This window comes from Hippocampus guttulatus, unplaced genomic scaffold, assembly GCF_054856545.1.
Source record: "Hippocampus guttulatus isolate MCC_2025c unplaced genomic scaffold, RoL_Hgut_1.0 HiC_scaffold_32, whole genome shotgun sequence".
Classification (NCBI taxonomy): Eukaryota; Metazoa; Chordata; class Actinopteri; order Syngnathiformes; family Syngnathidae; genus Hippocampus; species Hippocampus guttulatus.
The window spans coordinates 207,917-221,979 of NW_028233891.1; positions in this window are offsets into that span (position 1 = coordinate 207,917).

The window sequence follows — 14,063 nt, forward strand, 5'->3', positions numbered from 1 at the left end:
AACTCATTCTCATGAAGATACATTCAAACTCACAAAACATGCTCAGCTCGGGCTGAAAATGCATTTAAAGCAATAAAAACTCAAATTGAGTGTCACGCCTAAACCAAAGGACTTATGCACACACTTCAACATGTATTTTGTTCAGGATGACCACCTGAAGCCTAAATGAGCATTAATTTGACCACACAACTCATTCCTATGAAGATACATTCAAACTCACAAAACGTGCTCAACTCGGGCTGAAAATGCATTTAAAGCAATAAAAACTCAAATTGAGTGTCACGCCTAAACCAAAGGACTTATGCACACACTTCAACATGTATTTAGTTCAGGATGTCCTCCTGAAGCCTAAATGAGCATTAATTTGACCACACAACTCATTCCTATGAAGATACATTCAAACTCACAAAAAGTGCTCAGCTCGGGCTGAAAATGCATTTAAAGCAATAAAAACTCAAATTGAGTGTCACGCCCAAACCAAAGAACTTATGCACACACTTCAATATTTATTTAGTTCAGGATGACCACCTGAAGCCTAAATGAGCATTAATTTGACCACACAACTAATTCCTATGAAGCTACATTCAAACTCACAAAACGTGCTCAGCTCGGGCTGAAAATGCATTTAAAGCAATAAAAACTCAAATTGAGTGTCACGCCTAAACCAAAGGACTTATGCACACACTTCAACATGTATTTTGTTCAGGATGACCACCTGAAGCCTAAATGAGCATTAATTTGACCACACAACTGATTCCTATGAAGATACATTCAAACTCACAAAACGTGCTCAGCTCGGGCTGAAAATGCATTTAAAGCAATAAAAACTCAAATTGAGTGTCACGCCTAAACCAAAGGACTTATGCACACACTTCAACATGTATTTTGTTCAGGATGACCACCTGAAGCCTAAATGAGCATTAATTTGACCACACAACTCATTCCTATGAAGATACATTCAAACTCACAAAACGTGCTCAACTCGGGCTGAAAATGCATTTAAAGCAATAAAAACTCAAATTGAGTGTCACGCCTAAACCAAAGGACTTATGCACGCACTTCAACATGTATTTTGTTCAGGATGACCACCTGAAGCCTAAATGAGCATTAATTTGACCACACAACTCATTCCTATGAAGATACATTCAAACTCACAAAACGTGCTCAACTCGGGCTGAAAATGCATTTAAAGCAATAAAAACTCAAATTTTAAAAAACTTTACCAGTGTAGGCAACTTAATAATAATAATAATACTAATAATACATTTTATTGATAAGCGCCTTTCAAGACACCCAAGGACACTTTACAATAACAAAAAACACAAAACAATATGGGTTGAGCAGCTGACATGTCTGTCATTTTCTTGTGAGAATTAATTTTTTTCCAGAACAACACTCACAAAATTAGATATAGGTCTACATGACTTCCAACATTGTGATGTGCACTCACAGCAGCAATACCAGTCTTCGGCCGCTCAATTCATGCAAATTCTTCTCAAGACACTGCTCATGGTACCACCTTTCGCACTGGGTCTCGTCAAAAGGGGGCCGGGGGGAGAGAACCCTAACATCGCAAGATTATATGTTCGGAAATTTCAATCAGGATAACTCTAAGTTGCTTTTAAAATTCAAATTTTTTCTTTTACTTGAACCAACCCAATTTCAATGATGCATGCAAAGCATCATGAAGACAATGTCGATGCAAGATAAATTGTGTGTTCTTCCATTGTAAAAATCACTCGTTTTGTCAGAGGACCTTTTCCAGGTGGTTTTGCCATTTAGAGCATGCCACAGTGCATGGCGAGAACAAATACGACAACATGACGGAATATCAGTGAACATTAAACTTAAAATTCACAGTGTGTAAATATGGGATTGAAATTTTATCTTGACATTTTATTTTCATCGGAGCAGTGAATAACACGAGATTTTTCGTTGTGGTACAAGTCATAAAAAATGACTTTCTCATAAGCTTTCAGAATTCATCCCTGGTATCAACACTTCCTCTTCATGAAGTAGTTTGAAACAAAATATATCTTTGGCATCATTTCTGGATGCCACAATTAAACATTTTTTGCATGGGTGATCATCATCCAATAAACCTGCTGTGGTCAGTATTTCTGACGATTGTCTTGTTCTCTTATTTTCCATCGCCACATAATGTTCTAAAATTGATGCACGGAATGTCTGGGGAAGGCCTTCATCAGTTCCACTGCCATCTGAAAAAAAATAGCTTGTTTGTCTTGTGGGAGTGACAAAACTGTTTCGGGCGAACAATTTGAAAACACAATTTGTACAAGGCTGCATAAAGCTGGACGATCGCTTGGTTGTGCGTTGAAGTTTTGGACCCTGTGTTGTCAACCCGCGCCACTTTCGGCCTGCCTGGCTTGGAGGAGCTCCGGCGGGGACAAACTGGCGGCATCGCTTCTATACCGGCCCGTCGCGGGCGTATTCGACGAGGTTTATTAGCCCGTTGCTTGACACCCGCGCCCCTCCCGGCTTCCCGCAAGATCCCCCTGATCAGAGCTGCATTGCGATCCGCTAGGAGCAGCCGCGCCCGGGCCGTGTTTTGCAGCGGCATTGTACGATATTTCGCGAGGATGGCCGTGAGCTTTTCACCCACTTCGCTTGCAACCCGGGCCACGTTGGACCGACGGGCGCGGCGAAACTCCGGCGAGGTCAGGCGGGTGGCGTATTTTCCTTCACAGAATGTCGCGCGGGTGTGCGTCGAAGTTTTCTGCCCTTTGTGTTAGGGTCCATTGTTTGTCCACAGTGTCGACCCTCCCTTTTGATTTTGCGCCCGGGACCTAACCGACGCTGTCGCTTGGCCCCGCCAGAGCTGCGCCGTGCCTGGCGGGCCGGCAAAGGCGAGTGTTGCAAGCGAAGAGGTGGAAGACCTCGCGCACACCAACACGACCTGCCGGGAGCAAAGCTGCTGCCCGCTCGGCTCCGCCAGAGATGCACCTCGCTTTGAGGGACAGGGGGCGCGGTGTGCAATCAAAGGGAAGAAAAACTTGGGAATCAAACCGCGCGAAGGTCCGGGACCGAACCGATGCCACCCGCTTGGCCCTGCCGGAGTTGCGCGGGGCAGGTAGGGCCGAGAGTGGTGTGTGTGATAAGCGAAGCGGAGGAACAGCTCGCGCCCGCCCGTGAGAAATTTCGGACAGAGCCGTTTTTGCCCACGGCCGAGCCGGAGTTGCTCCGCTGCGGCGCTCAGGCTGTTCCGACGAGGATGTTGGGGCGGAGCGCTGGGAGAACCGCGGGTGTTAAGCAAAGTGTTCGGCTTCGTGAGAGATGAAGAGAGGAACCACGCGCAGACACAAAAAGCACAGAAGGGTTTTATTGCCAGTAAGCGAGACAGGCCGAGGTGGTCACAACTGAAAGGTAGTCAAAATGATCAATTCGAGGAGTGCAGGAATCCTGGAGCGGTACGGCGTCGTCGACACGGCAGGAAGGATCTCTGACGAAGTGACAATGGGTGGCTCTTCAGGCTGGCTTTTATGCTGCAAGTGGCAGATGAGATAATGACTCGCAGGTGTGTCGGGGAGGCAGGTGCACTGATTAGAGAAGCGCCCATCCCACACTGAAAAAGGTAACAATAACTTTTTGGGAGCGGCAAATTCCCCCACAGGAGAACAGAGAAATAGTGGTTTGATTTCGTGGAGTTCGTGGCGCAATGCATGAGGCGTCTGACTACAAATCAGGTCATGCTCGGCCAAAGAGAGGGCGTCCACCAGGTTGAAAAAGAGATGAAGAGCAAACACTGTCAATACATAATAAAGTTTCTCTGTCCCAATATCCAAAAAAAAAAGCCCAGTCCGAAGTAGCAAGATTAAGAAAATCTTTTGAAAAAACGCTCACATGAGGCGGATTTTGAGCCTTGCCTATGCAGTGATATTAATAATAATTGTAATAATAATCATGAAAAAGTGTGATGGTGGCGTGGCATTCATTTATCTTTTGAATTGGTGCGTTTAGATTTTTGTTTTTTGCTTTTCCTTGTATTCGGGTGTAGTTTCAAGCGCAGCTCATGTTCATACAACGCACATTTTATCTCATTATTTTTAGAGGGTCACAGGAAATCATATGGAAGGCTGCAATGGCCAACTCTCACCAGCAGAGGCTATCGTAAAGTGCTGGCCGTGCATGGACAAATAGGGCTCTCGCATTTCAGAAAGCACAAGAGTGACACAACGTGGCATCAGCTCTGAGCAGCAAATATTGTCAATTCATCGTCAATTTTTTCCGTCCCAAGAACCCCCCAAAAAAGTCAAAAGAGCCAAGATTTTTTAAAAACGCTCACATCAGAAGGATTTTGAGGCGTGTCGATGCAAAAAAAAAAGAAAAAAGAAAAAAGAATTAAAAAGTGTGATGGGGACACGACGTTCTTTGAATTCTAAATTGATATATTTCGATTTTTTTTGCTTTCACATGTATTTGGTTTGAGATTCGATTTCAGCTCATGTTCACAGGGCGGACATTTTATGTTGTTGCTTATTTTTAGAGGGTCATAAAAAAAATCCCAGACTTGACTTCTTCGTTTACAGTTGACTGAATAGGGATGATTGTTTTATTTGGGAGCAGAGAGATGTTGACTTAAATTCGCGGAGTTTATGATGCCACGGATAACGTGTCTCAATACGATTCAGTATTCGTTCGCGGAACGTCGCGCGGCTGGAAGCCGACGTTTTCTGCCCTTTGCGTTCGAAACCATTGTGTGTCCACGGTGCCGCCCCTCCCTTTTTTTGTCTCTTTTTCAGTGTGGGCTGGGCGCCTCTCGAATCAGTGCACCTGCCTCCCCTACACACGTGCGAGTCTTCATCTCATCTGCCACTTGCACCATAAAAGACAGCGTGAACAGCCACCCGTTGCCAGTTCGTCAGCGATCCTTCCTGCCGAGCTAGCTGCTGCCACGCCGTTACGCTCCAGCATTTCTGCACTCCTCAACGTGATCATTTTGACTAGCTTTCAGTTGTTTACACCTCGACCTGACCAACTTTCTGGCAATAAAACCCCTCTTCGTTTTTGGTGTCTGTGTGTGGTTCTTGTATTGATCTCTCACGAAACCTAACACTTTAATTCACATTCGACCCAAACTCCTCGTTTGGAGCGTCCCTCGCGCCGAAACGGTGCAGCATCGGCGGTGCCGTGGGCATAAACAACTCGGTACGACATTTCGCGCGGGTGGGCGTGAGATGTTCCTCCGCTTCACTGGTAACCCTGGATACTCTCCGCCGTACGGGTGCCGTGCGCCCCGAACCCGAAGCAATGAGGGACATTTTAGGGCGGTCGGGTTCGGGTAGGGGTAGGGCTCGGGCTCGGGCTCGGGCCGCCCGATCTTACTTCTGCTCCGGCGGGGCCAAGCGGGTGGCATCCGTTCGGTCCCGGACCTTCGTGCTGTTTGATTACCAAAGGACTTATGCACACACTTCAACTTGTATTTTGTTCAGGATGACCTCCTGAAGCCTAAATGAGCATTAATTTGATCACACAACTCATGCCTATGAAGATACATTCAAACTCACAAAACGTGCTCAGCTCGGGCTGAAAATGCATTTAAAGCAATAAAAACTCAAATTGAGTGTCACACCTAAACCAAAGGACTTATGCACACACTTCAACATGTATTTTGTTCAGGATGACCACCTGAAGCCTAAATGAGCATTCATTTGACCACACAACTCATTCCTATGAAGATACATTCAAAGTCAGAAAGCGCGCTCAGCTCAGGCTACAAATGCATTTAAAGCAATAAAAACTCAAATTGAGTGTCACGCCTAAACCAGAGGATTTATGCACACACTTCAACATGTATTTTGTTCAGGATGTCCTCCTGAAGCCTAAATGAGCATTAATTTGACTACACAACTCATTCCTATGAAGATACATTCAAAGTCAGAAAGCGCGCTCAAGCTCGGGCTGAAAATGCATTTAAAGCAATAAAAACTCAAAAAGAGTGTCACACCTAAACCAAAGGACTTATGCACACATTCAACATGTATTTTGTTCAGGATGACCTCCTGAAGCCTATATGAGCTTTAATTTGACCACACAACTCATTCCTATGAAGATACATTCAAACTCACAAAACGTGCTCAGCTCGGGCTGAAAATGCATTTAAAGCAATAAAAACTCAAATTGAGTGTCACGCCTAAACCAAAGGATTTATGCACACACTTTAACATGTATTTTGTTCAGAAGGACCACCTGAAGCCTAAATGAGCATTAATTTGATCACACAATTCATGCCTATGAAGATGCATTCAAACTCACAAAACGTGCTCAGCTCGGGCTGAAAATGCATTTAAAGCAATAAAAACTCAAATTGAGTGTCACACCTAAACCAAAGGACTTATGGACACACTTCAACATGTATTTTGTTCAGGATGACCACCTGAAGCCTAAATGAGCATTCATTTGACCACACAACTCATTCCTATGAAGATACATTCAAAGTCAGAAAGCGCGCTCAGCTCAGGCTACAAAAGCATTTAAAGCAATAAAAACTCAAATTGAGTGTCACGCCTAAACCAGAGGATTTATGCACACACTTCAACATGTATTTTGTTCAGGATGTCCTCCTGAAGCCTAAATGAGCATTAATTTGACTACACAACTCATTCCTATGAAGATACATTCAAACTCACAAAACGTGCTCAGCTCGGGCTGAAAATGCATTTAAAGCAATAAAAACTCAAATTGAGTGTCACGCCTAAACCAAAGGACTTATGCACACACTTCAACATGTATTTTGTTCAGGATGACCACCTGAAGCCTAAATGAGCATTAATTTGACCACACAACTCATTCCTATGAAGATACATTCAAACTCACAAAACGTGCTCAGCTCGGGCTGAAAATGCATTTAAAGCAATCAAAACTCAAATTGAGTGTAAGGCCTAAACCAAAGGACTTATGCACACACTTCAACATGTATTTTGTTCAGGATGACCACCTGAAGCCTAAATGAGCATTAATTTGACCACACAACTCATTCCTATGAAGATACATTCAAACTCACAAAACGTGCTCAGCTCGGGCTGAAAATGCATTTAAAGCAATAAAAACTCAAATTGAGTGTCACGCTTAAACCAAAGGACTTATGCACACACTTCAACATGTATTTTGTTCAGGATGACCACCTGAAGCCTAAATGAGCATTAATTTGACCACACAACTGATTCCTATGAAGATACATTCAAACTCACAAAACGTGCTCAGCTCGGGCTGAAAATGCATTTAAAGCAATAAAAACTCAAATTGAGTGTCACGCCTAAACCAAAGGACTTATGCACACACTTCAACATGTATTTTGTTCAGGATGACCACCTGAAGCCTAAATGAGCATTAATTTGACCACACAACTCATTCCTATGAAGATACATTCAAACTCACAAAACGTGCTCAACTCGGGCTGAAAATGCATTTAAAGCAATAAAAACTCAAATTTTAAAAAACTTTACCAGTGTAGGCAACTTAATAATAATAATAATACTAATAATACATTTTATTGATAAGCGCCTTTCAAGACACCCAAGGACACTTTACAATAACAAAAAACACAAAACAATACGGGTTGAGCAGCTGACATGTCTGTCATTTTCTTGTGAGAATTAATTTTTTTCCAGAACAACACTCACAAAATTAGATATAGGTCTACATGACTTCCAACATTGTGATGTGCACTCACAGCAGCAATACCAGTCTTCGGCCGCTCAATTCATGCAAATTCTTCTCAAGACACTGCTCATGGTACCACCTTTCGCACTGGGTCTCGTCAAAAGGGGGCCGGGGGGAGAGAACCCTAACATCGCAAGATTATATGTTCGGAAATTTCAATCAGGATAACTCTAAGTTGCTTTTAAAATTCAAATTTTTTCTTTTACTTGAACCAACCCAATTTCAATGATGCATGCAAAGCATCATGAAGACAATGTCGATGCAAGATAAATTGTGTGTTCTTCCATTGTAAAAATCACTCGTTTTGTCAGAGGACCTTTTCCAGGTGGTTTTGCCATTTAGAGCATGCCACAGTGCATGGCGAGAACAAATACGACAACATGACGGAATATCAGTGAACATTAAACTTAAAATTCACAGTGTGTAAATATGGGATTGAAATTTTATCTTGACATTTTATTTTCATCGGAGCAGTGAATAACACGAGATTTTTCGTTGTGGTACAAGTCATAAAAAATGACTTTCTCATAAGCTTTCAGAATTCATCCCTGGTATCAACACTTCCTCTTCATGAAGTAGTTTGAAACAAAATATATCTTTGGCATCATTTCTGGATGCCACAATTAAACATTTTTTGCATGGGTGATCATCATCCAATAAACCTGCTGTGGTCAGTATTTCTGACGATTGTCTTGTTCTCTTATTTTCCATCGCCACATAATGTTCTAAAATTGATGCACGGAATGTCTGGGGAAGGCCTTCATCAGTTCCACTGCCATCTGAAAAAAAATAGCTTGTTTGTCTTGTGGGAGTGACAAAACTGTTTCGGGCGAACAATTTGAAAACACAATTTGTACAAGGCTGCATAAAGCTGGACGATCGCTTGGTTGTGCGTTGAAGTTTTGGACCCTGTGTTGTCAACCCGCGCCACTTTCGGCCTGCCTGGCTTGGAGGAGCTCCGGCGGGGACAAACTGGCGGCATCGCTTCTATACCGGCCCGTCGCGGGCGTATTCGACGAGGTTTATTAGCCCGTTGCTTGACACCCGCGCCCCTCCCGGCTTCCCGCAAGATCCCCCTGATCAGAGCTGCATTGCGATCCGCTAGGAGCAGCCGCGCCCGGGCCGTGTTTTGCAGCGGCATTGTACGATATTTCGCGAGGATGGCCGTGAGCTTTTCACCCACTTCGCTTGCAACCCGGGCCACGTTGGACCGACGGGCGCGACGGAACTCCGGCGAGGTCAGGCGGGTGGCGTATTTTCCTTCACAGAATGTCGCGCGGGTGTGCGTCGAAGTTTTCTGCCCTTTGTGTTAGGGTCCATTGTTTGTCCACAGTGTCGACCCTCCCTTTTGATTTTGCGCCCGGGACCTAACCGACGCTGTCGCTTGGCCCCGCCAGAGCTGCGCCGTGCCTGGCGGGCCGGCAAAGGCGAGTGTTGCAAGCGAAGAGGTGGAAGACCTCGCGCACACCAACACGACCTGCCGGGAGCAAAGCTGCTGCCCGCTCGGCTCCGCCAGAGATGCACCTCGCTTTGAGGGACAGGGGGCGCGGTGTGCAATCAAAGGGAAGAAAAACTTGGGAATCAAACCGCGCGAAGGTCCGGGACCGAACCGATGCCACCCGCTTGGCCCTGCCGGAGTTGCGCGGGGCAGGTAGGGCCGAGAGTGGTGTGTGTGATAAGCGAAGCGGAGGAACAGCTCACGCCCGCCCGTGAGAAATTTCGGACAGAGCCGTTTTTGCCCACGGCCGAGCCGGAGTTGCTCCGCTGCGGCGCTCAGGCTGTTCCGACGAGGATGTTGGGGCGGAGCGCTGGGAGAACCGCGGGTGTTAAGCAAAGTGTTCGGCTTCGTGAGAGATGAAGAGAGGAACCACGCGCAGACACAAAAAGCACAGAAGGGTTTTATTGCCAGTAAGCGAGACAGGCCGAGGTGGTCACAACTGAAAGGTAGTCAAAATGATCAATTCGAGGAGTGCAGGAATCCTGGAGCGGTACGGCGTCGTCGACACGGCAGGAAGGATCTCTGACGAAGTGACAATGGGTGGCTCTTCAGGCTGGCTTTTATGCTGCAAGTGGCAGATGAGATAATGACTCGCAGGTGTGTCGGGGAGGCAGGTGCACTGATTAGAGAAGCGCCCATCCCACACTGAAAAAGGTAACAATAACTTTTTGGGAGCGGCAAATTCCCCCACAGGAGAACAGAGAAATAGTGGTTTGATTTCGTGGAGTTCGTGGCGCAATGCATGAGGCGTCTGACTACAAATCAGGTCATGCTCGGCCAAAGAGAGGGCGTCCACCAGGTTGAAAAAGAGATGAAGAGCAAACACTGTCAATACATAATAAAGTTTCTCTGTCCCAATATCCAAAAAAAAAAGCCCAGTCCGAAGTAGCAAGATTAAGAAAATCTTTTGAAAAAACGCTCACATGAGGCGGATTTTGAGCCTTGCCTATGCAGTGATATTAATAATAATTGTAATAATAATCATGAAAAAGTGTGATGGTGGCGTGGCATTCATTTATCTTTTGAATTGGTGCGTTTAGATTTTTGTTTTTTGCTTTTCCTTGTATTTGGGTGTAGTTTCAAGCGCAGCTCATGTTCACACAACGCACATTTTATCTCATTATTTTTAGAAAGTCACAGGAAATCATATGGAAGGCTGCAATGGCCAACTCTCACCAGCAGAGGCTATCGTAAAGTGCTGGCCGTGCATGGACAAATAGGGCTCTCGCATTTCAGAAAGCACAAGAGTGACACAACGTGGCATCAGCTCTGAGCAGCAAATATTGTCAATTCATCGTCAATTTTTTCCGTCCCAAGAACCCCCCAAAAAAGTCAAAAGAGCCAAGATTTTTTAAAAACGCTCACATCAGAAGGATTTTGAGGCGTGTCGATGCAAAAAAAAAAAGAAAAAAGAAAAAAGACAATTAAAAAGTGTGATGGGGACACGACGTTCTTTGAATTCTAAATTGATATATTTCGATTTTTTTTGCTTTCACATGTATTTGGTTTGAGATTCGATTTCAGCTCATGTTCACAGGGCGGACATTTTATGTTGTTGCTTATTTTTAGAGGGTCATAAAAAAAATCCCAGACTTGACTTCTTCGTGTACAGTTGACTGAATAGGGATGATTGTTTTATTTGGGAGCAGAGAGATGTTGACTTAAATTCGCGGAGTTTATGATGCCACGGATAACGTGTCTCAATACGATTCAGTATTCGTTCGCGGAACGTCGCGCGGCTGGAAGCCGACGTTTTCTGCCCTTTGCGTTCGAAACCATTGTGTGTCCACGGTGCCGCCCCTCCCTTTTTTTGTCTCTTTTTCAGTGTGGGCTGGGCGCCTCTCGAATCAGTGCACCTGCCTCCCCTACACACGTGCGAGTCTTCATCTCATCTGCCACTTGCACCATAAAAGACAGCGTGAACAGCCACCCGTTGCCAGTTCGCCAGCGATCCTTCCTGCCGAGCTAGCTGCTGCCACGCCGTTACGCTCCAGCATTGCTGCACTCCTCAACGTGATCATTTTGACTAGCTTTCAGTTGTTTACACCTCGACCTGACCAACTTTCTGGCAATAAAACCCCTCTTCGTTTTTGGTGTCTGTGTGTGGTTCTTGTATTGATCTCTCACGAAACCTAACACTTTAATTCACATTCGACCCAAACTCCTCGTTTGGAGCGTCCCTCGCGCCGAAACGGTGCAGCATCGGCGGTGCCGTGGGCATAAACAACTCGGTACGACATTTCGCGCGGGTGGGCGTGAGATGTTCCTCCGCTTCACTGGTAACCCTGGATACTCTCCGCCGTACGGGTGCCGTGCGCCCCGAACCTGAAGCAATGAGGGACATTTTAGGGCGGTCGGGTTCGGGTAGGGGTAGGGCTCGGGCTCGGGCTCGGGCCGCCCGATCTTACTTCTGCTCCGGCGGGGCCAAGCGGGTGGCATCCGTTCGGTCCCGGACCTTCGTGCTGTTTGATTACCAAAGGACTTATGCACACACTTCAACTTGTATTTTGTTCAGGATGACCTCCTGAAGCCTAAATGAGCATTAATTTGATCACACAACTCATGCCTATGAAGATACATTCAAACTCACAAAACGTGCTCAGCTCGGGCTGAAAATGCATTTAAAGCAATAAAAACTCAAATTGAGTGTCACACCTAAACCAAAGGACTTATGGACACACTTCAACATGTATTTTGTTCAGGATGACCACCTGAAGCCTAAATGAGCATTCATTTGACCACACAACTCATTCCTATGAAGATACATTCAAAGTCAGAAAGCGCGCTCAGCTCAGGCTACAAATGCATTTAAAGCAATAAAAACTCAAATTGAGTGTCACGCCTAAACCAGAGGATTTATGCACACACTTCAACATGTATTTTGTTCAGGATGTCCTCCTGAAGCCTAAATGAGCATTAATTTGACTACACAACTCATTCCTATGAAGATACATTCAAAGTCAGAAAGCGCGCTCAAGCTCAGGCTGAAAATGCATTTAAAGCAATAAAAACTCAAATTGAGTGTCACACCTAAACCAAAGGACTTATGCACACATTCAACATGTATTTTGTTCAGGATGACCTCCCGAAGCCTATATGAGCTTTCATTTGACCACACAACTCATTCCTATGAAGATACATTCAAACTCACAAAACGTGCTCAGCTCGGGCTGAAAATGCATTTAAAGCAATAAAAACTCAAATTGAGTGTCACGCCTAAACCAAAGGATTTATGCACACACTTTAACATGTATTTTGTTCAGAAGGACCACCTGAAGCCTAAATGAGCATTAATTTGATCACACAATTCATGCCTATGAAGATGCATTCAAACTCACAAAACGTGCTCAGCTCGGGCTGAAAATGCATTTAAAGCAATAAAAACTCAAATTGAGTGTCACACCTAAACCAAAGGACTTATGCACACACTTCATCATGTATTTTGTTCAGGATGGCCTCCTGAAGCCTAAAAGAGCATTAATTTGACTAAACAAATCATTCCTATGAAGATACATTCAAAGTCAGAAAGCGCGCTCAGCTCGGAATGAAAATGCATTTAAAGCAATAAAAACTCAAATTGAGTGTCACACCTAAACCAAAGGATTATGCACACACTTCAACATGTATTTTGTTCAGGATGACCACCTGAAGCCTAAATGAGCATTAATTTGACCACACAACTCATTCCTATGAAGATACATTCAAACTCACAAAACGTGCTCAACTCGGGCTGAAAATGCATTTAAAGCAATAAAAACTCAAATTGAGTGTCACGCCTAAACCAAAGGACTTATGCATACACTTCAACATGTATTTTGTTCAGGATGACCACCTGAAGCCTAAATGAGCATTAATTTGACCACACAACTCATTCCTATGAAGATACATTCAAACTCACAAAACGTGCTCAGCTCGGGCTGAAAATGCATTTAAAGCAATCAAAACTCAAATTGAGTGTAAGGCCTAAACCAAAGGACTTATGCACACACTTCAACATGTATTTTGTTCAGGATGACCTCCTGAAGCCCATATGAGAATTAATTTGACCACACAACTCATTCCTATGAAGATACATTCAAACTCACAAAACGTGCTCAGCTCGGGCTGAAAATTCATTTAAAGCAATAAAAACTCAAATTGAGTGTCACGCCTAAACCAAAGGACTTATGCACACACTTCAACATGTATTTTGTTCAGGATGACCACCTGAAGCCTAAATGAGCATTAATTTGACCACACAACTCATTCCTATGAAGATACATTCAAACTCACAAAACGTGCTCAGCTCGGGCTGAAAATGCATTTAAAGCAATAAAAACTCAAATTGAGTGTCACGCCTAAACCGAAGGACTTATGCACACACTTCAAGATGTATTTTGTTCAGGATGACCTCCTGAAGCCTAAATGAGCAATAATTTGACCACACAACTCATTCCTATGAAGATACATTCAAAGTCAGAAAGCGCGCTCAGCTCGGACTGAAAATGCATTTAAAGCAATAAAAACTCAAATGGAGTGTCACGCCTAAACCAAAGGACTTATGCACACACTTCAACATGTATTTAGTTCAGGATGACCACCTGAAGCCGAAATGAGCATTAATTTGACCACACAACTCATTCTTATGAATATACATTCAAACTCACAAAACATGCTCAGCTCGGGCTGAAAATGCATTTAAAGCAATAAAAACTCAAATTGAGTGTCACGCCTAAACCAAAGGACTTATGCACACACTTCAACATGTATTTTGTTCAGGATGACCACCTGAAGCCTAAATGAGCATTAATTTGACCACACAACTAATTCCTTCGAAGCTACATTCAAACTCACAAAACGTGCTCAGCTCGGGCTGAAAATGCATTTAAAGCAATAAAAACTCAAA